Source organism: Pan paniscus, chromosome 11, assembly GCF_029289425.2.
Source record: "Pan paniscus chromosome 11, NHGRI_mPanPan1-v2.0_pri, whole genome shotgun sequence".
Taxonomy (NCBI): Eukaryota; Metazoa; Chordata; class Mammalia; order Primates; family Hominidae; genus Pan; species Pan paniscus.
In genome coordinates this window covers 89,078,131-89,102,971 of record NC_073260.2, presented here as the reverse complement: position 1 = coordinate 89,102,971, position 24,841 = coordinate 89,078,131, and the positions used below count along the sequence as shown (strand labels likewise).

Below are 24,841 nucleotides of genomic sequence, written 5' to 3'. Positions count from 1 at the left end.
CTGGGGGATCACACTGTGCAAACATGCAATTCCTCATTGGTTCCCCACTGGTAATGCTAGCTCTCTCCACGTCACCCTTATTTAAGCCCTTAGAACTTTATTTCTAACATTCATATTTGATCTTGTCATTCCTGCCTCTGCAATAAAGCCCTTCAGTATCTCTCCCAACTCCTTACTAGTCATAGGCGTTTCATCACCAAACCCTGACCAGCTCTCCTCAGCTGTCTCCGTTGCCTCCCACACTTCTCAATCACATTGGTCATTTTGCCCCTCAGTTCTTTTGCACATGCCAATTTTCTCTTTACCTCCCACTCATTCTTCAAAATTCAGCTCACACCACTTCTGTGAAGCCTGAAGACAAGCTACATATCCTGACATTTATCTGCTTCCTTGACTGTGACCCCAGTCTCTAACTCTTTCAGTGAGTATGGAACCTAGAACAGAGTCTTCTTTTTTTTTTTTTTTTTTTTTTTTTGAGACAGAGTCTTGCTCTGTTGCCCAGGCTGGAGTGCAATGGCGCAATCTCAGCTCACTGCAACTTCTGCCTCCCAGGTTCAAGTGATTCTCCTTCCTCAGCCTCCCAAGTAGCTGGGATTACAGGCATGCACCACCACACCCGGCTGATTTTTGTATTTTGAGTAGAGACGGGGTTTTACCATGCTAGTGGTCTCAAACTCCTGACCTCAGGTGATCCGCCCGCCTCAGCCTCCCAAAGTGCTGGGATTACAGGCGTGAGCCACCGTGTCTAGCCTAACAGAGTCTTCTCAATGGGTGATATGGTTTTGTTAGTGGTGGAAGAGGTCTGAGTTACCCCAAGTTACCTGCAGCCTATCCTTATGGGTCTGTAGCAACTTTAGTCCTTGCTTCATCAGAAGAAAGAATTCGACTGTGGGGCAGAAAGCAGAAAAAGAGACCAAGGCAAGTTCCAGAGTAGGAATGGAAGTTTATTTAAAAAGGCCTTAGAACAGGAAAGAAAGGAAGGTGCGCTTGGAAGAAACCCAAGCGGGCACGTGAAGGTTAAAGAGAGAAGGTCAAGTGCCTAACCAAGATCCTAGGACTTTTACAGGCTGGCCTCTTTCCCATGATTCTTCCCTTAGAGTGGGCTTCCCGAATGCGCAGTGCTTTCCTTCCCGTTTTCCGGTGGAGGGTGCCCCCAGGAGATCGTAAGTCACCATTTTTGTCTCTTAACACGCATGCCCAGAAAGTTGCTTCTCCCTGAGGCCTGCATTCAATTAGCATTTTGATGTTAACATGTGTGGACCATCAGGAAATGGCCTCTCCCTGGCCCAGCCGAATTATCCTTTTTAAAGAAGCAATGAGGTAATTATGGAACTGTCACTGGTAGAGGGTCTGACTGCAAGTTGTCCAGGTTCTTGGCGTTTTGAACAAAGAATTGGACAAAACGCCCAGCAAAGCAAAGAAAGAATGAAGGAACAAAAGAAAGAAAGCAGGGATGTATTGAAAACGAAAGCACACTCTACAGTGTGGGAGCAGCCGGAGCAGCGGCTCAAGGGCCAGGAAACAGAATCTTCTTGGGTCCAAATACCCCCTAGAAGTTACCCGCCACTTCATGCTCACCTCATGTAAATGAAGTCGTAGCCTGCAATCAGTCTGATTGGTTGCAGAAAGCAGCCAAGCAGAGGCTGAAGTGAAGTTACAAAGGTCGCACACCTGTGCAAACATCTGATTGGTTGCAAGAAGCAACCAATCAGAGGCTAGGGTGAAGTTACAAAGTTATACTTCTATGCAAAGTTAGACTCGGCTGCAGTCAGTCTAATTGGTTGCAGATAGCCAATTTCCCATCTGCTGGGCAGAAAAGGTTGGGGGGGGGCGTTACTTAGGTGTGGAAAGTTAGGGTTTTCCTTTCAATTTAGTTCCAGGAAGTTGGCATGAACCAGTCTTAGGTTCCCTGCCTCCAGTCCCTATTCTCCTGCCTCAGAACCATCACCCGACATCCCTAGTGGGTAGCAGGGGAGAACCCTCTCCTGCCCCGCTCATGCCTAACTACCTGTAACAGTTTGGCTGTGTCCCCACCCAAAATCTCATCTTGAATTGTAATTCCCATAATCCCCCTGCGTCAAGGGCGGGAACAGGTGGAGGTAATTGGATCATGGGGCTGGTTTCCCCAGTGCCCTTCTCGTGACAGTGAGTGAGTCCCACAAGATCTGATGATTTTATAAGCGTCTGGCATTTCCCTTGCCTGCACTCACTCTGTCCTGCCACCCTGCGAAAAGGATGGCTACTTCTTTGCCTTTTGCCATGATTATAAGCTTCCTGAGGCCTCGCCAACAATGCGGAACTGTGAGTCAAACCTCTTTCCTTCATAGTATTTCTTCATAGCAGTGTGAGAATGGACTAATACAGTGGGTTTCCCATAACATTTGCAGGACTGCCTGCCCCATCCCCCTCTGGCTGTAAACAGCAGGAGTCACACACAGGCATCTTCCATGTCCCCCACACATCCGGCCCTGAAGGGCAGGGGGCGCATGGGTTCTACGTTTCATCAGGGCTTCCGAACCCTGGCTATGCACGGGAGGCCAACCCCACCTCACCCCACCCCACTCCACCCCAGTGGTTCTGAGTCGGTCCAGTGTGAGGTCAGCCCTCCTTTTGTTGTTTGGTTAGTTTCCACACTAGGTTCTACTGGGAAGCCAGCGTTGAGAACCGCCGCCTCAGGCGAAGCTGGGACTCACACCCACCGGCCCCGGAGGCCCGCGGACCCGCGCCCTAGGTTTCCCTGGGTTCCAGCACCCGGGAGCCGCGCGTCGCCAGGCACCACCCCGCGGGGGCGGGCGCGGGTCGCAGAAGGTGGGGCCACGGCGGAAGCCTCTCCGCTCCCCTAGCGGGAAAGCTCTGCGCGTGACTCGGCTGCGCCCATCGCTGCGGGAGCCGGGGAGGGGGCGAGCACCTTAAGCCGGGCGGACCGAACCAACGCGCCGCCCGGAGGGGCGGCCTGAGGGCAACCCAGATCGGACCATCGCGCCACGCCGACAGGGGCCGGCCTTTCCAACCCGCCCGGAGGGAGGGGCCGCCGGCGCCTCTAGCCTGCAACGCGACCCCTGGAGGGCGAGACACGCCGCCGCCGCCGCCGGCGCGGAAGGACGAGGCTGAGGCGAGAAACGAGGTAGGAACGCCTCTCCGGAGGCGGGCAGGGTCCCACAGACCCACTGCCCCGCGTTCCAAGGACTCCCTTAGGGGAGGGCCTGTCTGCCCACCTATGTGCCTTCAGCGCCTGCCCTTCCCTTCAGCCCTTCCCCCTCGGCTGCACCCGCCCTCTGCGTCCGCCCCGGCCCCCTGGGCAGACCTCGTCCCCAGCCCTTCTGACCCTTGGCCTTCTCCTGACCCTTCAGCTCTGCGTCCACCGGACCTTCAAACACCCAGCACCCACCGTCCCTTTGGGCGCCACCCCAGATGCATCCCCAACCGTCTCCTCAAACTGCCCCCTTGGGGACACCCTCCCCCCACAAAACGACTCGCGCCCAGTAGTCACCTTGGTACCCCAAGTTCCTGTGACGGCTTTGGGGAAGCGTGGCCGCCCGGCACCCAGGCCGGCGACTGCAGCGGGGGCCTCCCTACTGCCAGTTCCCGGCCGGGTCCTCTGCTCCCTCCACCCGTTTAGCCCCTGCCTCCCTTTATTATCCGCCCGGCGCCGGCGTTGCTTCAGTCTCCGTCTCTCTGTCATCCAGTTTTACCTGGAGAAAACCTTTGGCTTGTCAGTAACCGTCCCCTACTACTGCACTCACTTGCCGCGAAGGGCACGGTGATCCTGTTGCCCACAGTTGGCTGTGGCCCTCCAGGCCGGCCCTGCGGACACGGGGAACTGTCCTGGGGGCAAGGACGGTACACTACTCATCTTTGTATCCCCAGTCCCCAGCACGGTGCCTGGCACATGGTAGTGTTGCCGGTGGAGGGTCTTCACTACCAGTTGTCCTTGGCGTTTTGAACAAAGAATTGAGCAGCGGAGGAATGAAACGCAGGAACAAGTAGACCTGAGTCAGGCAAGGATTACCACTATGTGAACAGTGTCCGTGATAAAGAACACAGGCCTTAAAAAAAAAAAAAAAAAGGCGGAATTTACAAAGGACAAAGGGCCTGAAACCTGTTTTTATTTATTCCTAGGTGGGTGACCTGAGCAGATTTAGTTTCCTGGGGGTTTGGGTTCCACGGGGAAGCAGGTGGTATCGCTGAGGGATGAAACAATGGCTGGAAAGCTGTAGGAGTTGATAAGCTAGAAAGTAGTTACCTAATTAGTAGTGGCATTATTGTAACTGGGGCTCAAAGTATTAGCAAATAAAAGTAGTGACTGGATTTTCTTAGCCGGCTCCTTAGATATTAAGCAGTGGTGGATGGCTTAATGGAAGGAAGAGCAGATCCAAACAGTATACCTGGTCTTCTGTTAGTTATGCCCCTCCTGCTGTATGGCCAGCCACTGTTTCTCTTCTGTTTTGAGCCAGGTTAGGATCCCTCTGATTTCTGTGCTGGTGTTTAAGATTCCTTTTTGAAGCCACAGTTGCCTTAACTGGAGGCTGGACATGTTCTCATTCATCCATTGCTAGTTTTGATGTATCCTTTTCCGCTGTCTGTCTCCCACCCTCTTACATGTCTTTATAAAGTCTTGGATCAGGCCAGGCACAGTGGCTCAGCCTGTAATCCTGGCACTTTGGGAGGCCCAGGTGGGCAAATCACTAGAGGTCAGAAGTTCAAGATCAGCCTGGCCAACATGGTGAAACCCCATCTCTACTAAAAATACAAAAATTACCGGGCATGGTGGTATGCACATGTAGTCCCAGCAACTCAGGAGGCTGAAGTCCCAGCAACTCAGGAGGCTGAGGCAGGAGAATCCCTTGAACCTGGGAGGCAGATGTTGCAGTGAGCTGAGATCATGCCACTGCACTCCAGCCTGGGTGACAGAGCAATGCTCTGTCTCAAAATAAAGCCTTGGATCATAGAAACCCAGTGTGGGGAGGGGCTCCTGAGCTGGATGGATTAAGCAATACAATTTTTTTTTTTAACAGTATCTTTTTAATGGCCTTTTCTACTTTTTCCTGTCTAGGCTTCCTGTTAAGACCTCAGTTACCCCAGAACACCCTGGGTTATTTTTCTCCTCACCTCCAATACTTCAGTGTTGCCAGATAAAACGCAGAGTGCCCAGTTAAATTTGAATTTCAAATAAACAACAGGGAGTCCTGTATTTTTACTTGCTAAATCTGGCAAGTTCATGGGAGGGCTTATGTGTTCTATTTTTCTCTCTGGGCTTATCTGCAAATTTAGGATAATAACTCACCCTTTTCTTCCTGTTACTCATACACAATGACTATGCACCCTGCTAAAAGTCACTTGACTGAAGAGATGGTTCACTTCATGTTAGGGTAAGGGCAGGCTATCTAGAAATGGTCTTGATTGATCAGTGTTGAAGTTACCCAGGAAAAAAAAAAAACACCCATTCAGACATTGACATTTAATATAATTTTTGTCAAATGAGTCCGTCATACGAAACGAGAGCATCATTTTGAGTAGCCAGATGTCAACATTGCTCTGAGAGAGCTAGGTGATGGGGCAGAAGGGAATCCTAACAACAACAAAATAACTCAGCAGAACCTGTGCTGTACCATATTTACTCTTTATTGTGGTAAAACATATATAACATAGAATTTACCATTGTAATCATTCTTAAGTGGCATTAAATATATTCACATTATTGTACAACCATTACTGATAACAATCTCCAGAACTTTTTTTCATCTTCCCAGACTGAAACTCTGTACCAGTAAGATACTAACTCCCCATTTCTCCCTACTCAGCCCCAGGCAACCACCATTCTACTTTCTATCTTTGAATTTGACTACTGTGGGTACCTCATATAAGTGGAATCATGCACTATTTGTCTCTTTGTGACTGGTTTATTTCGGTTAGCGTAATGCCTTTTTTTGTTTTATGGGTTTTTTTTTTAACTTTTATTTTAGGTTCAGGGGTACATATGAGGGTTTGTTATATAGATAAACTCATTTCACAGGGGTTTGTTGTACAGATTATTTCATCACCCAGGTATTAAACCTGGTACCCAATAGTTATCTTTTCTGCTCCTCTCCCTCCTTCTACCCTCAAGAAGACCCTGGTGTCTGCTGTTTGTTTCTTTGTGTTTATACATTCCCATCATTTAGCTCTCACTTATAAGTGAGAACATGCAGTATTTGGTTTTCTGTTTCTGTTATTTTGCTAAGGATAATAGCCTCCAGCTCCATCTATGTTTCTGCAAAAGACATGATCTCATTCTTTGTTATGGCTGCATAGTATTCCATGGTGTATATATACCACATTTTCTTTATCTGGTCTGTCATTGATGGGTATTTAGGTTGATTCCGTGGCTTTGCTATTGTAAATAGTGCTGCAGTTGGTTAGCATAATGTCTAAAGTTCATCCACATTATAGCCTGTATCAGAACTTCCCTCCTTTTATTTTTATTTATTTATTTTTTGAAACAGAGTCTCCCTCCATCATCCAGGCTAGAGTGCAGTGGCACGATCTTGGCTCACTGCAACTTTTGCCTCCCAGTTCAGGTGATTCACATGCCTCAGCCTCCTGAGTAGCTGGAATTACAGGTGCACGCCACCACGCCCGGCTAATTTTTGTATTGTTAGTAGAGAGGGGGTTTCACCATGTTGGCCAGGCTGGTCTCGAACTTCTGACCTTAAGTGATCACTAGCCTCAGCCTCCCAAAGTGCTGGGATTACAGGTGTGAGCCACTGCACCTGGCCAGAATTTCACTCCTTTTAAAGGCTGAATAATATTCCATTGTATGTATACACTATATTCTGTTTATTCATCTTTTGATGGATACTTTGGTTGCATCTATCTTTTGGCTATTATGAAAAATGCTGCTGTGAACATGAGTGTACAGATATGTTTGAGTCCCTGCTTTTAGTTCTTGTGGGTATATACCCAGAAGTGGTGTTGCTGGATTGTATGGTAATTTTATGTTTATGTTTATTTATTTATTTATTTATTTGAGGAACCACTGTTTTCCACAGTGGCTATAGCATTTTACATTCTCATCAGCAATGCATAAGGGCTCCAATTTTTCCACATCCTTGGCAACACTTGTTTTCTTTTTTTTTTTAAATAACAACCATCCTAGGCCGGGCATGGTGGCTCACGCCTGTAATCCCAGCACTTTGGGAGGCCGAGGTGGGCGGATCACCTAAGGTCAGGAGTTCAAGACCAGCCTGGCCAACGTGGTAAAACTCCATCTCTACTGAAAATACAAAAATTAGCCAGGCATGGTGGCACATACCTATAATCCCTGAGGCAGGAGGCTGAGGCAGGAGAATGGCTTGAACTGGGGACGCTGAGGTTGCAGTGAGCTGAGCTCACACCCCTGAACTCCAGCTTGAGTGACAGAGCAGAACTCCATCTCAAAATAATAATAGTAATATAACCATCCTAAGCAGTTGAAGTGATATCTCATGATTTTCATTCATATTTCTCTAATGAAAAGATATTGAGCATTTTTTCATGTATTTCATACCTATCGGCCATTTGTATAACTTTGGAGAAATGCCTATTCAAGTGCTTTGCCCATTTTTGGATTGGGTTGTTTGTCCTTGAGTTGTAAGAGTTTTTAAATACATTTTGGACATTAATCCATCTCAGATGTATGATTTGCAAATATTTTCTCCTATTCCATGGATTGCCTTTCACTCTGTTAACAGTGTCCTTTGATGCACAGAAGCTTTTAAATTTGAAATCTATCTAATTTTTCTTTTGTTACCTGTGCATTTTGTCTTACCCAAGAATCATTGCCAAATTAAGTGACATGAAGCTTTCCCTCTGTTTTCTTGTTTTTTTATATATAACATATAATATATATTATACATATTATATAAAATTCATATATAATATATTATACATATATAAAATTTATATATATTATATATAATATATAATATATTGTATATATTATATATAATATATTTAATATATTATATATAATATATAATATATTGTATATAATATATTTAATATATTATATATAATATATAATATATTGTATATAATATATAATATATTGTATATATTATATATAATATATTTAATATATTATATATAATATATAATATATTATATATAATATATAATATATTGTATATATTATATATACTATAGTATATATAATATGTATTTTATATACTATATATACTATAGTATTATATATACTATTATATATACTATATATACTATTATGTAGTATATATAATAGTATATATTATATATTATATACTATTGTATATATTATATACTATTATATATACTATAGTATATATAATATATATTTTATATATTATATATTTGATTATATAATATATAATATATATTTTATATATTATATAATATATTTGATTATATAATATATTTTATTATATATAATATTTTATATAATATATTTTATATATAATATATAATATATTTTATTATATATAATATATTATATATATAATATATTATATAATATATTATAATATATTATATAATATATTATATATTTTATATTTTATATATTATATGTAATATATAATATATTATATATTTTATATATTATATATTATATGTAATATATTATATATTTTATATATTATATAATATATTATATATTTTATATTTTATATATTATATACAATATATTATCTATTTTATATTTTATATATTATATATAATATATTTTATTATATATAATATATATTTTATATATTATATATTATATATTATATAATATATAATATATTTTATAATATATAATATATTTTATTGTATATATTTTATTATATTATATATAAAGTATATATTTATATTATATATTATATATAATATATAAAATATATTTTTTATATATTATATATATTATATATATAGTTTTAGCTCTTATCTTTAGGTCTTTGATCCATTTTGAGTTAATTTTTGTATGTAATGTAAGATAAGGGTCTAACTTAATTCATTTGCTTGTGGATATCCAGTTTTTCCAACACCATTTGTTGAAAAGACTGACCTTTCCCCACTGAATGGTATTCATACCCTTGTCAAAACTCATCTGACCAGATATGTGAGGGTTTATTTCTGGGCTCTCTAGTCTCTTCCATTGGTCTTTATGTCTATCTTTATGCTGATAAAACACTGTTTTGATTACTGTAGCTTTTTAGTAAGTTTGGAAAATCAAGAATGTAAGTCCTCCAACTTTGTTTTTCTTTTTCAAGATTGTTTTGGTTGTTCAGGATCCCTTGAGATGCCATATGAATTTTAGGATGAATTTTACTATTTATGCAAAAAACATTGTTGGGATTTTGATAGGGATTGTATTGAATCTCTAGCTGACTTTGGGTAATACTGACACCTCTAACGATAGCAAGTTTTCCAATTCATGATCACCAGATGTTTTTTCATTTATTTTTGTCTAATTTCTTCCAGCAATGTTTTGTATTTCTCAGTGTACAAGTCTTTCACTTCCGTGGTTAAGTTCATTCCTAAGTATTTTATTCTTTTTGATGTTACTGTAAATAGAATTGTTTTAATTTCCATTTCAGATTGTTCATTGTTAGTGTTTAGGCATACAGCTGATTGGATAAAGTTGCTCCAAAACAGGTGAAGAAAATTACACCAAAGCAAAAGAAGCATCAGAGAGTGATGAGCGAGCTAGTAACCAGAGAAACTCTCGAGTCAGTGGTTGAGTTAGCAATGGAGGAGGAGGGCTTAGATCTAGACAGAGTCCGAACGAGAAGCATGCAACAAGTGGAGACCTACCTCGAGGCTGCAGAGGTTGAGGCATGAGAGAGCCAAACTTCAATCCAGCAGGTTCTCAGGAAGCTCTCGGAGAGGATCACAGAGAATCAACAGGAAACAGAAGTCTCTAGAGAAACTCGACTTAAAATTAAGTCAGGCAGTATCACCAATTGAGCCATAAATAACAGGCTCATCTCCGTAGAAACAAAACTTAGTGCATTAAATCTTCTTTTGTTTCTACAAAGGCTCCCCAAGGGTTGGCTAACCTTAGAGATGCTATGTCTCTTGCACCTGCAGTCACTTATCCCGCTCTATCAAGCTTGCACTTGGCCAGCCCATCTGCCCCTCCTGCTGAAGGTGATGCATGGGATCCATGCTCGGACTATTGTAAACCAAGTTCTGTGATACATCAATTCCTGGTGTTGTCCTATTTGAATATCCTAAATTTCCCATAAGAGTTGTTATGAATGTAACATGTAAATTTACTATCACTGATGATTCCTCTGAAGAATTTCATGCAACCACCAGAAGGTGCAAGATCCTAGAGATCTACATATCTTAGGCATTTTCCAGGAGTACTCCTTCAACTGTCACCGTGCACCTGATTAAGCTGGATATACTATAGTAAAACAATATGTAACAGATCCATGCACTACATGGTGTTATTGTGGAAATGGCCCTGACATATGGCCACTCACTTGACAGCTGTACAAAAGACAGTTATGTTTTTGCCTAGAGGACGCTAAGGTTAAAATTGTCTTTATTGCTCATCTTCCCCACTTATACTGAGCACACCTGGCATAGCTGAGATTAAACTATGAGTATGTATACTTGAATCTGGCACCAAGTTATCATTTAATCCTCACAAAACGAATAGTGACTACACAGTCAAGCATCTTTAATGGACAAGTACTTGAGCACCCAACCCATGTAAAGTTTGACGATCTGCACCTCTCCTGTCCTTCCCCTTAGATAGTGAGTACAAGTTTGTAGATGACAGGTTCGGTGTAGACTGTTCAGATGCGTCTGGCCAAGTTGTCATGATGATTTCTCATTGAGGGAAGAGAGATACGACACAGCAGTACATTGTGGATATGTTGAACCTGTTAATTGATAGTGCAGCCATCACTGAGAAGCAACATTCAGTCTTTTCTTGCAGATCTTTACTGTACAACCCCTTACTGATATGACCCCATTTGTTGAGCATGTTGTGGATGAAAAGAACTTAATTGGGTTAGTAAACTGGAGAACTGTTTTGTTTTGGTGTTGCAAACCCATTTGGGTAGAATTTCTTCCATGGGTCAACAACTCTCTATCCCCTGGCCATGTATAAGAACATCGCAATTATGTATTACCAGCCATATATCCGAATACTATGTGCTACTTCTCCTGAAGTCGGCAGCAGATTGTATATCCTAATAAACACATCCGTGGGAAGCTATCTTAGGACAACAAGATCTTCATTATACCCCAAGAAGATCTCCAGACCTAGGGTGATTAAAACATTAACTGCAGACATTAAAGACATTGATATTATTAATGATATGCACATTCATGTCCACCTAACTGACCCTCTTGCATTGGCAGTGGGCCCATTAGTAGATGTAGAGGCTATTAAACATGAGATCATTGGGCATGCAGATTCAGTCTCTTCCTTTCACTTTGGTGCAGGATTTATCACTTCTCTGTCCCTGTGGAACATTATGAAAGATATGTATCTACATCTGTCACACTTAGACGGAACTTTGTTTCTCCTATGTTTTGTTGTAACTGCCATAGGAAAATTATACATGTACTACAGGACAGTAGAACAACTTTGCCTATATTCTCAGCTAATTAAATAAAAAAGCTGGTTTTTATGTGTTGATTTTGTACCCTGCATCATTGCTGACACTAAAAAATGCTTAGGGTATTTGCAACTAATCATTATTAGTTCTAATGTTTTTGTGGCATCTTTAGGGTGTTCTCCATACAAGATCATGTAACCTTGGAACAGAGATAATTTTACTTTTTTTTTTTTTCCCCAATTTGGATGCCTTTTATTTCTTTTTCTTACCTAATTACTCAGGTAGGAATTCCAGGACTGTTAAATAGAAATGGCAAAAGAATGCCAGGTTTGGTGGCTTATGCCTGTAATCTCAGCACTTTGGGAGGCTGAGGCAGGCAGATCACGTGAGATCAGGAGTTTGAGACCAGCCCGGCCAAAATGGCGAAACCCTGTCTCTACTAAAAATACAAAAATTAGCCAGGCATCTTGGCGCCTGCCTGTAATCCCAGCTACTTGGGTAGCTGAGGCAGGAGAATTGCTTGACCCCGGGAGGCAGAGGTTGCAGTGAGCCAAGATCATGCCACTGAACTGAGATCATGCCACTGCACTCAAGCCTGGGAGACAGAGCAAGACTCCGTCTCAAAAAAAGAAAGAAAAAGAGGCCAGGCGCGGTGGCTCACGCCTGTGATCCCAGCTCTTTAGGAGGCCGAGGTGGGTGGATCACGAGGTCAGGAGATCAAGACCATCCTGGCCAACATGGTGAAACCCCATGTCTACTAAAATTCAAAAAAAAAATTAGCTGGGTGTGGTGGCGCATGCCTGTAGTCCCAGCTACTCAGGAGGCTAAGGCAGGGGAATCACTTGAACCCAGGAGGCAGAGGTTGCAGTGAGCCGAGATCGCGCCACTGCACTCCAGCCTGGCGACAGAGTGAGACTACATCTCAAAAAAAAACAACAAAAAAAGAAAAAAGAAAAAAAAAAGAAATGGCAAAAGTGAACCATTTCTCTTAACACACAATCCTTATGGGATTGTTGATTTGGTATGCAAGTCCTTAATAGACACTGAAAACAACATTATTTTAGCCTGGTATATTATTAATGTTAACAGTAGTGAGGCCAGGCGTGGCGGCTTATGCCTGTAATCCCAGCACTTTGGGAGGCTGAGGCAGGCAGATCACTTGAGGCCAGGAGTTCAAGACCAGCCTGGGCAACATGGTGAAAGCCCAGCTCTACTAAAAATACAAAAATTAGCCAGGCGTGGTGGCATGCACATGTAATCCCAGCTACTTGGGAGGCTGAGGCACAGGAATTGCTTGAACCCAGGAGGCAGAGGCTGTAGTGAGTTGAGATTGTGTCACTGTGCTCCAGCCTGGGCGACAGAGTGAAACTGTCTCAAAAACAAAAACAAAAAACAAAATAATAGTGAGTCATCAAGAAAAGTTAAATTATAGCCTACATAATACATTTTAAAAAGTTCTACCAAAACACTTTAAGTTTTTAAAAAATTAATTTTGATACTTTAGGAGGAAACCCTCTGTTCCTTGGAATTGTTGGTTTAATAAAAGTCTTTTATCTTCAAGAAAATGAGATGGTAAACTCTGAGGTATGTGTTGTATTTTTGGCATCTTGTGTGAGTTCCTGCGGACAAGGACAATAGACTGATAACTGGGTGGAAAGAAAAATAGGGCCAGCCAACTTCTGGCTAAAGTTTAATTATCTTAGGATCAAAAGTCTATACTTAACTTGTTTATCTTAGGATCCAAAAAAATCTGTATTTAGTTTATCTGTTTTTATACTTTGTGCTTCCTTTCTTTTCCTGTATAATTCTTTTAAAAAAAAGAAAATGCACCCTTGTATTTAGTGTACTTAGGGAAAATGGACATTTATTTTTATCCACGCCCAGGCAAAAGAAAAAGAGCAAAGTTCTCCTAAAGGCAGCATAGATAGGATTTAGATGAACCCAAGGTAAAAAGCAAAAACTGCAGGGGAGAAAGTTGGGAACCTACTGCTAGTCCCATTCATCCTCAAGTTGTTTCTCTTCCAAAATGTTCTTTACTTGTTTTTTGAAAGTTGTTTATTTCTGTTTAAAGATACAGTCAAACTTTGTTAAAGTTGGCTGTATTCTATTTATTTAAAGTTATAGCCAAACAGAACAGCTTATTTTTCTAGAGTTCTGGATAGCTAGAGTTTTTCTATAAGACTAATGATTTCCTTTTAAACATCTCCCAAAGCCTAGTGATTCAGACGTTTCTGCCTTACTGTATTAGTCCGTTTTTATGCTGCTGATAAAGACATACCCAAGACTGGGCAATTTACAAAAGAAAGAGGTTTAAAGGACTTAAAGGCAAGGAGGAGCAAGTCACATCTTACATAGATGACAGGCAAAGAGAGAGAGAGAGAGCTTGTGCAGGGAAACCCCCTTATAAAACCATCAGATCTAGTGAGACTTATTCGCAATCACAAGAACAGCACAGGAAAGACCTGCCCCCATGATTCAATTACCTCCCACCAGGTCCCTCTCACAACACGAGGGAATTCAAGATGAGATTTGGGTGGGAACATAGCCAGACCATATCACTTACTTATCTATTACTGTATAACAAAACACCCCAAAACTTAGTGACTTAAAACAACAATTGATTTTATTTCACAATTTTGTGGGTGGGCTGATGGTTTTTTGTACTTCTAAAAAGAGTTCTAAGAATGCTTTTACTGGGAGCACTACTGGAATGAGTTAAATTTCTCAAGGTGGCTACTTTGTTTTTTGGAGTTTTAAAAATTCTTTGCTCTTGCCAATTATTCCCTCATAACCAATGTGACCACTTTGAAGGACATATCTTATTTGGTCATACAAGAGCTATTCTTTAAAATATTGCTCTCTTTAGTTTTATATTTATAGCTATAGTTAACTTCTTAGATAGCATAGTGTCTCTTTCAGTTTATATAATGTTCTTTGCCTGATATCCAACACAGCAACCTGCAACCGTATTAGTTTATTCATCCTTAATGATAGTGGCTGGAGAAAGGAGGGCTGGAAGCAGGATCACCTGCCTCATTATACATTTGTGAGTCCTTTCTGACAACCAGGTGGTGGTGATGAATAGCTAACAAGGAGCATTTATCTTATGAGGAAAAAAAGACAGCTGTGGCTTTTATTGGCCTGTGATAATCTATAGTAGAGAATAAAGAATTTCAAACTTTTTTTAAAACAGACTTTTGTTCAAATATATTCTACAGGAAAGGGACTCAGAAAGATAAAAGTTGGGCTGTTTTGGTTGAATGCATGGAGTTGGGAGAAGTAGAGTAACCTGTTCAGGTTTCCCTCTTTTCATCTACATCCCCTTCACTTCCTTTTCAAAGTCCCCTGAAGGAACTCTGTAAAGAATAGTTCAAAAGTCACTGATACAGGCCGGGTGCAGTGGCTCACACCTGGAATCCCAGCACTTTGGGAGGCCAAGGAAGGTGGATTGCCTGAGCTCAGGAGTTTGAAACCAGCCTTGGCAACATGGGAAAACCCTGTCTCTACCAAAAATAAAAAAAATTAGCCAGGCATGGTGGGGGGCACCTATAGTTCCGGCTGCTCCCGAGGCTGAGGCACAAGAATTGCTTGAGCCTGGGAGGCAGAGGTTGCAGTGAGCCAAGATCGTGCCACTGAACTCCTGCCTGGGTGACAGAGTGAGGCTCCATCTCAAAAGAAATGTCACTGATGCAGATATTTCTTCTACTGAGTTATGACTCCAAGGTAGAAAGAGATAAAGATAAATGGTTGGGTTTGGGATATATATAGTCTTCAACTGACCATGCACCAGTAGCAGCCAACCATGGTTCGAGAGACATGTAACCAAAATATGTGCTGCATACATACAGTCTCCAAATTCCTATGTGAAATCCTTAGCCTTAATTAATTTAATGAGTTTCATGGAACCAGAAATGAATTATAGATCCTTTTTCCTCCTTTAGTTTAGGACCTATGCTAGATTTTTTAATCCACTCTAGTCCTGAGTCAAGATATTTTTTCTAGCCATGCTTTCTAGTTTATAATATGAAAACAATAGTTGTTTTTAGAATATTTAATAATGTTTATACTTTTAAAAAATCTACACTGAACATTGAGGGCTCTGCACCTCTTTCCCTTTGAGTACTGTTGGTCTCTTTGTCCAATACTTCTACACATGTGCTTCTCAAACTTGATGGAAAAAAAATCACCCGGATCACACCTGAAATTCTGATTCAGTACATCTGGCATGGGGCCCAAGTATTTATCTGTGCTTAATAAGTTCACACATGAGGCTGATTCTGCTGATCTGCAGACCACACTTTGAGTAGCATGACTCTTAGATCTAAACTCTGTTCTCAGCCTCTTACTTAGTGGTTCTCAAAATGTAAAGGCTTTCCCCAAACCCCATCCCCTAAGAAAAAGCCCTGGTGCACCAGACCCAAAAATTGGAAGTCAAATAGTGCCACTGTCTAACAGTGTGGGATATATCACCATGGGTTTTCTTCCTCTAGAGATTAGGGTTATAAATCTCTCACTCCCTCAAGATTAAGGGATTGTGAAGAAGAGTTCTAAGGAAATACTTTTAGCTGCCCAGACTTTAACCTCGAAAATCCTTAAACTGAAGTTCCTTTTTATGGAGAAAGATTAAAAGTGTACATTTTCCCTTGAAAGTTAAAAAAATTTTTTTGTTTAAAAATATTTTCTGAAAAAAATTCTTTTTCTGAATATAGATGAAATATATGCTCACTGTAGAGAATCTACAAAAGACAAGTATAAAATGAAAACATATCATTGAACAGTTCTTAGAGGCCAAAATTTTAGTAGTTGTATAAGAAATCTATGTTTGAATGAGCCATAACTTGCTTACCTCAAATGGACATCTGTGGTTTTATAGTACTTTTAAAATTTTTTCAATAGTTTTTGGGACACAGGTGGTTTTTTTGGTAACTTACATAAGTTTTTTTGTTTTTGTTTTTGTTTTTTTGAGACGGAGTTTTGTTCTTGCTGCCCAGTCTGGAGTGCAGTGGTGCAATCTCGTTTCACTGCAACCTCCACCTCCCAGGTTCAAGTGATTCTCCTGCCTTAGCCTCCTGAGTAGCTGGGATTACAGGCATGCACCACCATGCCCAACTAATGTTTTGTATTTTTAGTAGAGATGGGGTTTCATCATGTTGGCCAGGCTGGTCTCGAACTCCTGTCCTCAGGTAATACACCTGCCTTAGCTTCCCAAAGTGCAGGGATTACAGGCGTGAGCCACCGCACCCAGCCAGATAAGTTCTTTAGTGGTGACTTCTGAGATTTTGGTGCACCCATCACCTGAGCAGTGTACACTATGCCCAAATATTGTCTTTTATCCCTCACCACCACCCCCGCCGTTACTCCTCTCGTCCCCAAAGTCTATTATATCATTCTTACGCCTTTGAATCTTCATAGTTTAGCTCCTACTATGAGTGAGAACATAAGATATTTGGTTTTCCATTCCCGAGTTACTTCACTTAGAATAGTGGCCTCCAGCTCCATCCAAGTTGCTAAAAAAGCCATTATTTTATTCCATTTTATGGCTGAGTAGTATTGCATGGTGTATATATACCACATTTTCTTTATCCACTTGGTTGATGGGCATGTAGGTTGGTTCCATATTTTTGCAATTGCCAATCGTGCTGCTATAAACGTGTGTACATGTGTCTTTTTCATACAGTGACTTCTTTTCCTTTGGCTAGATACCCAGTAGTGGGATTGCTGGGTCAAATGGTAGTTGTACTTTCAGTTCTTTAAGGAATCGCCATACTGTTTTCCATAGTGGTTGTACCAGTTTACATTCCCAATAGCATCCCAATAGCAGTGTATAAGTGTTCCCTTTTCACCACATCCACAGCAACAACATCTATTATTATTATTTTTTTCTTTTTTGAGACAGAGTTTCACTCTGTCATCCAGGCTGGAGTGTCGTGGCATGATGTTGGCTCACTGCAACCTCCACCTCCCAGGTTCAAGCAATTCTCCTGACTCAGCCACCTGAGTAGCTGGGATTATAGGTGCATGCCACTATGCCCAGCTAATTTTTGTGTTTTTAGTAGAGACAGGGTTTTACCATGTCACCCAGGGTGGTCTCAAACTCCTGGCCTCAAGTGATCTGCCCACCTCGGCCTGCCAAAGTGTTAGGTTTACAGGCTTGAGCCACCGCTCCTGGCCATTTTAATACTTTTTAATTATTAACTTTATGCAAAAATCTTTGTCCACATCTCTGATAATTTCCTTAGCATAGAATTCTAGAGGTGGAGTTACTGAGTTAAATGATTTGAATAGTTTTAAGACTTGAGATATATATTTTTCCGAGCTCATTATTAAGATTGTACCAAAATATACATACACTGGCAATGAATGAAAATGCCTGTTGTACTTGCCTTCACCAGAATTAACTATTATTATTTTGTCTGATAATTGGTAGCCAAAAGGTGGTAATTTATTGTTTTAAAGTTCAAACTTTTTGTATGTTCATTAAGTATATTTTGTTTCCTCTTCTCTGAAATGTTTGTTCATATCCTGGCAATTTTTCTATTAAGATCTTAGTTTTTTGGTTTTTTTTTTTTTTTTTTTTTTTTGAGACGGAGTTTCGCTCTTGTTGCCCAGGCTGGAGTGCAATGGCACAATCTCGGCTCACTGCAATCTCTGCCTCCCAGGTTCAAGCGATTCTCCTGCCTCAGCCTCCCAAGTAGCTGGTATTACAGGTGTGTGCCACCATGCCCAGCTAATTTTGTATTTTTAGTAGAGACAGGGTTTCGCCACGTTGGCCAGACTGGTTTTAAATCCCTGACCTCAAGTGATCCACCTGCCTCGTTCTCCTGAAGTGCTGGAATTATAGGCATGAGCCACCATACCCAGCCAAGATCTTAGTTTTAAGTGAAATAAGAAAGTCACAGGACAAATATGGCATGATTCCACTTGTATTAGTTATCAAAAATAGTTAAAATCATAGAAGCAAAAATAGAAGGAATGGTGGTGGCCAAGACCTGGGGTGGGGTTTGGGGGGGAATGGGGATTTGCTCCTTCATGGGTATAAAGTTTCAGTTATACAAGCTGAATAAGTTCTAGAGATCTGCTGTACAATGCTATGCTTATAGTTAGTTAACAATATGTGCTGTACACTTAAACAGTTGTTACGAAGTTAGATCTTATGTGTTTTCACCACAATTTTTTTAAAATCTTAGTCTTTAGTTATTCACACAAGTTCTTTACACATTAAAGATATATGCCTATATGCCTTTTGTTATAGCAAATATTTGCTTGCCTTTTAATTTTGTTTGTGATTTTTGACATACAGAATTTCATAATATCTATATGGTTAAGTCTTTAGTTTTCTTTTGTAATTTCATTACTCCTTTCAGCAAATGCCCTGGGAGTCTATGTCTTGAGTCTGGGACTGTGGAGCTCAGATCTTTCGGAGGAACTCTTTGTATGCACATGGTTTTCTCTAACTGAGATCCCTTCCTTAGTCCCCGACCCCACCACATATTTCTACTCCTCCTCTAACAGTTCAGTCATTTGACCCTCCTGAAACTTTTCTTGATTACCTCATGCAAACTTGGGTATGATTTCCACTATGCCTTCATTTGACCTTGTCTGGAGCTCCATTATAACAATTAACAAATTATTTTATATAACCATAAACTCCATGAGGACAAGAATAGAGTCTTTGAATCCAGGGTCTCTCAGAGATCTAGAGAGAAATTGACCTCTTTCATTTAATATATGAAATTCTTCATATATTGAAAATGATTGAAATCCAAACCACTATTATAATAATTTTAGTATATTTTAAATATTTACCTTAACAAATTAATTTTAATACTGTAATGATTGTACTTAGGATAGAAACAACATAATCATCTCAGTGGATGCAGAAAACACATTTGACAAGTTTATGATAAAAACACTCAACTAGGAATAGCATCTAACTTCCTCAACCTGACAAAGGGCATCTACAAAAAACCCACAGCTAACATCATTCTTAAGGTGAAAGATTGAAAACTTTCTCTCTAAGATCAGGAATAAAAGGAGGATGTTCATTCTCAACACTTCTATTCAATATTGTTCTGGAAATTCTAGTCATAACAATTAGGCAAGAAAAATAAAAGGTATCCAGATTGGAAAGGAAGAAATATAACTATTGCTATATGCAGATGACATGGTCTTGTATATAGAAATCTTAAGGAATCCATAAAAACTATCATAACTAATAAACTAGTCCAGTAAGATTGTGGGATACAAGATCAATGGGGACGGGCTTGCTTTTAGGAGTGATGAAAATATTTCAAAGTTAGATTGTGGTCAGAGTTGCATAACTCTGTGAACACACTAAAAACCACTGAATTGTATACATTAAAAAGGTGAATTTTATACTATCTGAATTACATGTTAATAAAGCTGTTATTTTAAAAATATACTTATAACTTTGAATGTAAGGATGAAAAGCTAAATTTGAAGTCCTTTGTAAGTATCAGGCTTGAGCCTAAGATCTTCCTGTCCCCCTTCCCCACAATTCGTGATAGGCTTTATTTTCCACTATGCATTTCTGGTGCCTAACACAATGCCTGACAAATGGTATAAGCTCAGTAAATATTGGTAGAATGAATAGAGAATGAATGAATGAATTACAGGGGTTGAACTGACATTAAGCCTAGCTCAGCAAATCTGTTACATTTCTTAGGTTGCTTTGCTTTCACAAAAGATCTGATTAATTTAGTAACATTCACAGAGATTATAGCCTGGCCCCCAGGATGAGTATGATTTTAGCCCTATGAACAAGTTTTAAAGAAGTACAGAAGACAGAGTGGTCAGTGCTGACTGGTTGACTAGATAAAGCTCATACAAAAAAATCTGTGATCCAAGCTGAACATGATCTAAAGCATCTAAGTAGGAATTTTAAAAATCAAAATAAATATATAAAAATGAGCCAGGCATGGTGGCTCACACCTGTAATCAATGCTAGAACTTTGGGAGCCCAAGGCAGGAGGATCATTTAAGCTTAGGGTTTCGAGACTAGCCTGAGCAACATAGTGAAACCTCGTCTCTACAAAAAAAATTTAAAAATTATCTGGGTGTGGTGGTGCATGCCTGTAGTCCCAGCTACTTGGGAGGTGAGGTGGGAGGATCATTTGAGCCTAGGAGGGTGAGGCTGCAGTGAGCTGTGATTATACCACTGCACTCTGGCCTGGGCAACAGAGGGAGACCCTATCTCAAGAAAAAAATAAAAATAAGAATAATCACAAAATAAATTTAAATCACCTATAATCCCACTTTCCTATGCTTTCTGTTTACATGCATATATAAATTTTGCATGGATGTAATTGTAGCATTAAGATTATTTTATATTCTGCTTTAATTTAGTTCCTAAGCATTTATCCATGTTGCCACGTAGACTTTATGATTTATAGCTTAGTGTATTCCATTCACTTGTTGAAGCATCCTCACTAGTAGTCCTTTAACTTCAATAAAACTTCACTGATACTACATTCTTTTAAAAGTATACTTGCCTGATAAAACCCCAACCCTGAATGAATATAACCCCTTACCTTCTCCATGTCTGTACTCAAATAGCTCAGCTTTGCTGGAGAAAATTGTACAGGCCAGCATGTTTAGCATCACTCCAAATTCATCATTACCAGCCGATAGCACTCCAGCAAACATGGTGAATGTTCTTAAAACCCACCGGACTTTCTGTAAGAAGTATCGCAAGCACCAACTCCACAAAGTGACATAGTCCAAGAAGGGCAAGGATTCTCTGTGTGTCTAGGGAAAACAGCATTATGACAGGAAGCACAGTGGCTATGGTGGGCAGAGTAAGCCGATTTTCCAGAAAAAAGCTAGAACTACAAAGAAGATTGTGCTAAGGCTTGAGTGTGTTGGGCTCAATTTCAGATCTAAGAAAATGCGGCTATTAAGAGATGCAAGCATTTTGAACTGGGAGGAGATAAGTGAAAAGGCCAAGTGATCCAGTTTTAAGTGTCATCTTTTGTTTTGTTATGAAGACAATAAAATCTTGAGTTTATGTTCCAAAAATTTTAAAAATAAATTCATCATTACTGAAGTTAATATTGGCAGCAGTCTTACTATATTTCTCTAACAAGTATCCTACTCTACTCTTTGCAACAGATGTTTCTTCCCTTCATTACTCTCTTCTACCTCTCACCCTCCCTGTCTCCTTCCCTATGCTGTTGGTAGTCTTGACTCATACCTCAGAAGGAAAAAGGAAGCCATCATATGTGAACTCTCTTACTTCCTACCACCAATCTGCAAACATGTCTACAGCCATCCTCTCCTCTCTACTTGGAGGAAATATTCCACCTCCTAACAAAAGCCAAGTAATCCCTCCCTGGCGCTCTGGATTGCATACCCTCCTACTTGATCACAATTGGTTGCTTACTCAGCAATGACTTCTCTATTCCTCCTTTGAAGCGTAACAGTTTGTTTAGATATCCACCTTCCTGCACACATGCCTGTGAATGTGAACATATCTCAGTGTAATGTTTGAGATGACTAATGGAGCCATGCTCTGACCTAAGGATGGCAGATTTAAATGACATGTTGAACCTCTGAATTCACTAACCTGGCAGTCACTGTGCCTCTGGTCTTCTTGATATGTGTGACAATAAATTTCCTCTGTTGTTTAAGCCACTCTGAGATTGTCGTCATCCATATGCAGAGAATATCATACCAAAATGGTATACTCTTTAAGCTATCCCAAATAAACCTATATTCCAAGTACAAACACTGTCATTGCTATACAAATGGAAGTTTATGACAATTCCCTGATGCTACTCCATTCCCACCTATCCCTTTTAATCTGTTTGCTGCTCCTAAATTCAACCTATAGCGAAATTCTGGAGCCACTACAGCTTCTCAGGTATGTTATTCCATCATTTAACCTCTTTTCTTAATCTTTCACATCAGTGGGGACAAAATCAAAAGGAAAAGACAGAAAGAATACAAGTACATTTCCCAGAACTGAAGAATATGAGTCTACAAATTGAAAGAGTCCACTGAGCACCCAGCATAACAAATAGCACCAACATAACTTATCCCAGGGTCCTTCATCTTGAAAATTTGGAAAACCAAGGATATAGAGAAATTCCTAAATTAGTCTTTAAAAAAAAAAAGTTAGAAAAATATCAGGAATCAGAATCAGAATGAGGCTGGGCACAGTGGCTCTCACCTATAATCTCAGCACTTTGGGAGGCTAAGGCCGGATCGCTTGAAGCTAAGAGTTCAAGACCCTCGTCTCTTCAAAAAAAAATTAAAAATTAGCCAAGTGTGATGGTGCACACCTGTAGTCCCAGCTACTCAGGATGCTGAGGCAGGAGGATCACTTGAGCCCCGGAGGCACACCATCTTGTCCAGAGAAACTTTTCTAAAGCAGAAGCTGTGGAACTTAGGGAGGGTCACATGGTGTACATGTCTGGAAATAATTAGATCTTTTAAGGAGAATCTTGTCAGCCCATGAGTTTACATGGAAGACTTGCTTCTACTGTGTTCTGGTGACAGTGACCAATTCAAGTAGACCTGTACCTACCCGTGTTCATTGGGCAGGAAATTCTTGATTTACAGTTAACATAAATTCACTCTAACCTCCTTTCTATATATTTTCCCGAGATGTTGCCTAGGTTAGAGCTGCTTTACTTTACAACTTACAGGGGGACAAAGAACAAAGCCGTGAAGAAAAGTTAAAGAATTTGAGGTAGTATTCCTATTGAAAAGAAAACACTGGCTATGACCATGACATGGTTCCCTGTTGTAAACTGGTAAATTGAACGGTAGTACAGTCTCAAAAAGGCAATAGGAGGGATTCAGGTTAAAGAAAAGAGGAGATTCCTGATTCACATTTATTATAGTTGTCATTTATTGAGCCCTCCCTAAATACCAGTCCCTGTCCTAGATGTCTTATATATCTTCTCTGTAACTCCTACCACCACCCTGTAGGAAGGTATTATCCCCATTTTAAAATGAAACAGAGGCTGAGGGGAATCAAATAACTTGCCAGGTGCTACAGAATTAGTCCTGAAGAGCAGAGTTCTATACCTACCTTTTCTTAGCTCTTTACATTGACCAGAAAGAAACAAAAATGAATGGCCTGATGCTGAAAAGAGCAAATCAGGGTTCTATTTCTCCAGTGTAATGGACAGTAGTTTGTTAATTGAAGTGAGTTCCTATGCCTTAAATAAAAATATGTAATATAAAAATAGGTACTGAATTCACACAAAATGAATGGGAATAAAAGTGGAGCTTAACCAAGAGTATGTTATTGATAGATTCCGGTGACTTTTCAAGAGTTTTCAATTCAGGCATAAGTAATTGGCTGGGCATATGGTGGCTCACACCTGTAATTCCAGAACTTTGGGAGGCCGAGGTGGGAGGATCGCTTGAGCCCAGGAGTTCAAGACCAGCTTTGCCAACATAGTGAGACCCTGTCTCTACAATAAAAATTTTTAAAGAGAAAACAGATAATTTTAATTGCCAATACAGTGTAAACTGGACCCTGATTAATAAATACGCTAATTGACCTCCCTGGATGGAGCTGGCTTTCATGATTTAACTATCTTTCCTTTGAATGCAGCACATTCCAAAGGCCTACTTAATCGAGTATACAGTCATAGTTATTTATTTGTTTAGTCTCCCTGGGTGAACTATAAACTCCATGAAGGCAGGCATCAGGTTTTTTTCTTTCACACACTACAGTGTCTGGCACTTTGGAGGTACTCAGTTAAGATTTATTGAGTAATTCCTTTAGTCTTTGGGTGGGACTTTGGCATTTAAGGTTCTCAGGGCCACAGATTCCTTCAAACGTTTGCCCAAAGCAGAGAAGGAAACTCTTCTAGAGCACTGTTGTGTACTACTGGGTTGGGCTGTTAGATTTCCCAGGTCCTGCCTCCTTTGGGTGGGCCCCTAGGGCTTGATGCCAGATGGGCTGTGTTTTTGGCAAAGGGCTTGTTCTTATTCTGAGATTTTGACTATAAATGGACTATGCTATTTGCTGTCCCCACTGAACCCAGTGGGGAAGCAGCCGACAATGGGAGCACAGAGTTACTACTTTTTCTGCTGGAACCTCCCAACATCTACCCAGAGATAGCTCCAGTATAGGTTGGCCAAGCAGGAAATTCCAAACACTTTTCCTGAAACTCCAAACAGCTTGAGGAGTCTCTTCAGATGGAGTTGGAAAAGCTCCCAGCGAGCAGAGCTGGGTCTTATGTAACTTTATAGACTGCCCTTTTTAGTGTAACTTTATAGCACTGCCCTCAGCTAGTGCTGGACTT

General features: G+C 40.5%; 1 protein-coding gene across 1 annotated transcript in view; it reads left to right on the top strand.

Moving 5' to 3' along the window:
- Positions 1 to 480: 480 nt before the first annotated feature.
- Positions 481 to 24,841, top strand: part of RUSC2 (RUN and SH3 domain containing 2) — a 75,116-nt gene continuing 50,755 nt past the window's right edge. Inside the window, exon 1 of the mRNA XM_034967390.3 lies at positions 481 to 3,124. The gene's annotated coding sequence lies outside the window, so the exon portion shown is untranslated. The remainder of the gene's footprint in view (positions 3,125 to 24,841) is intronic.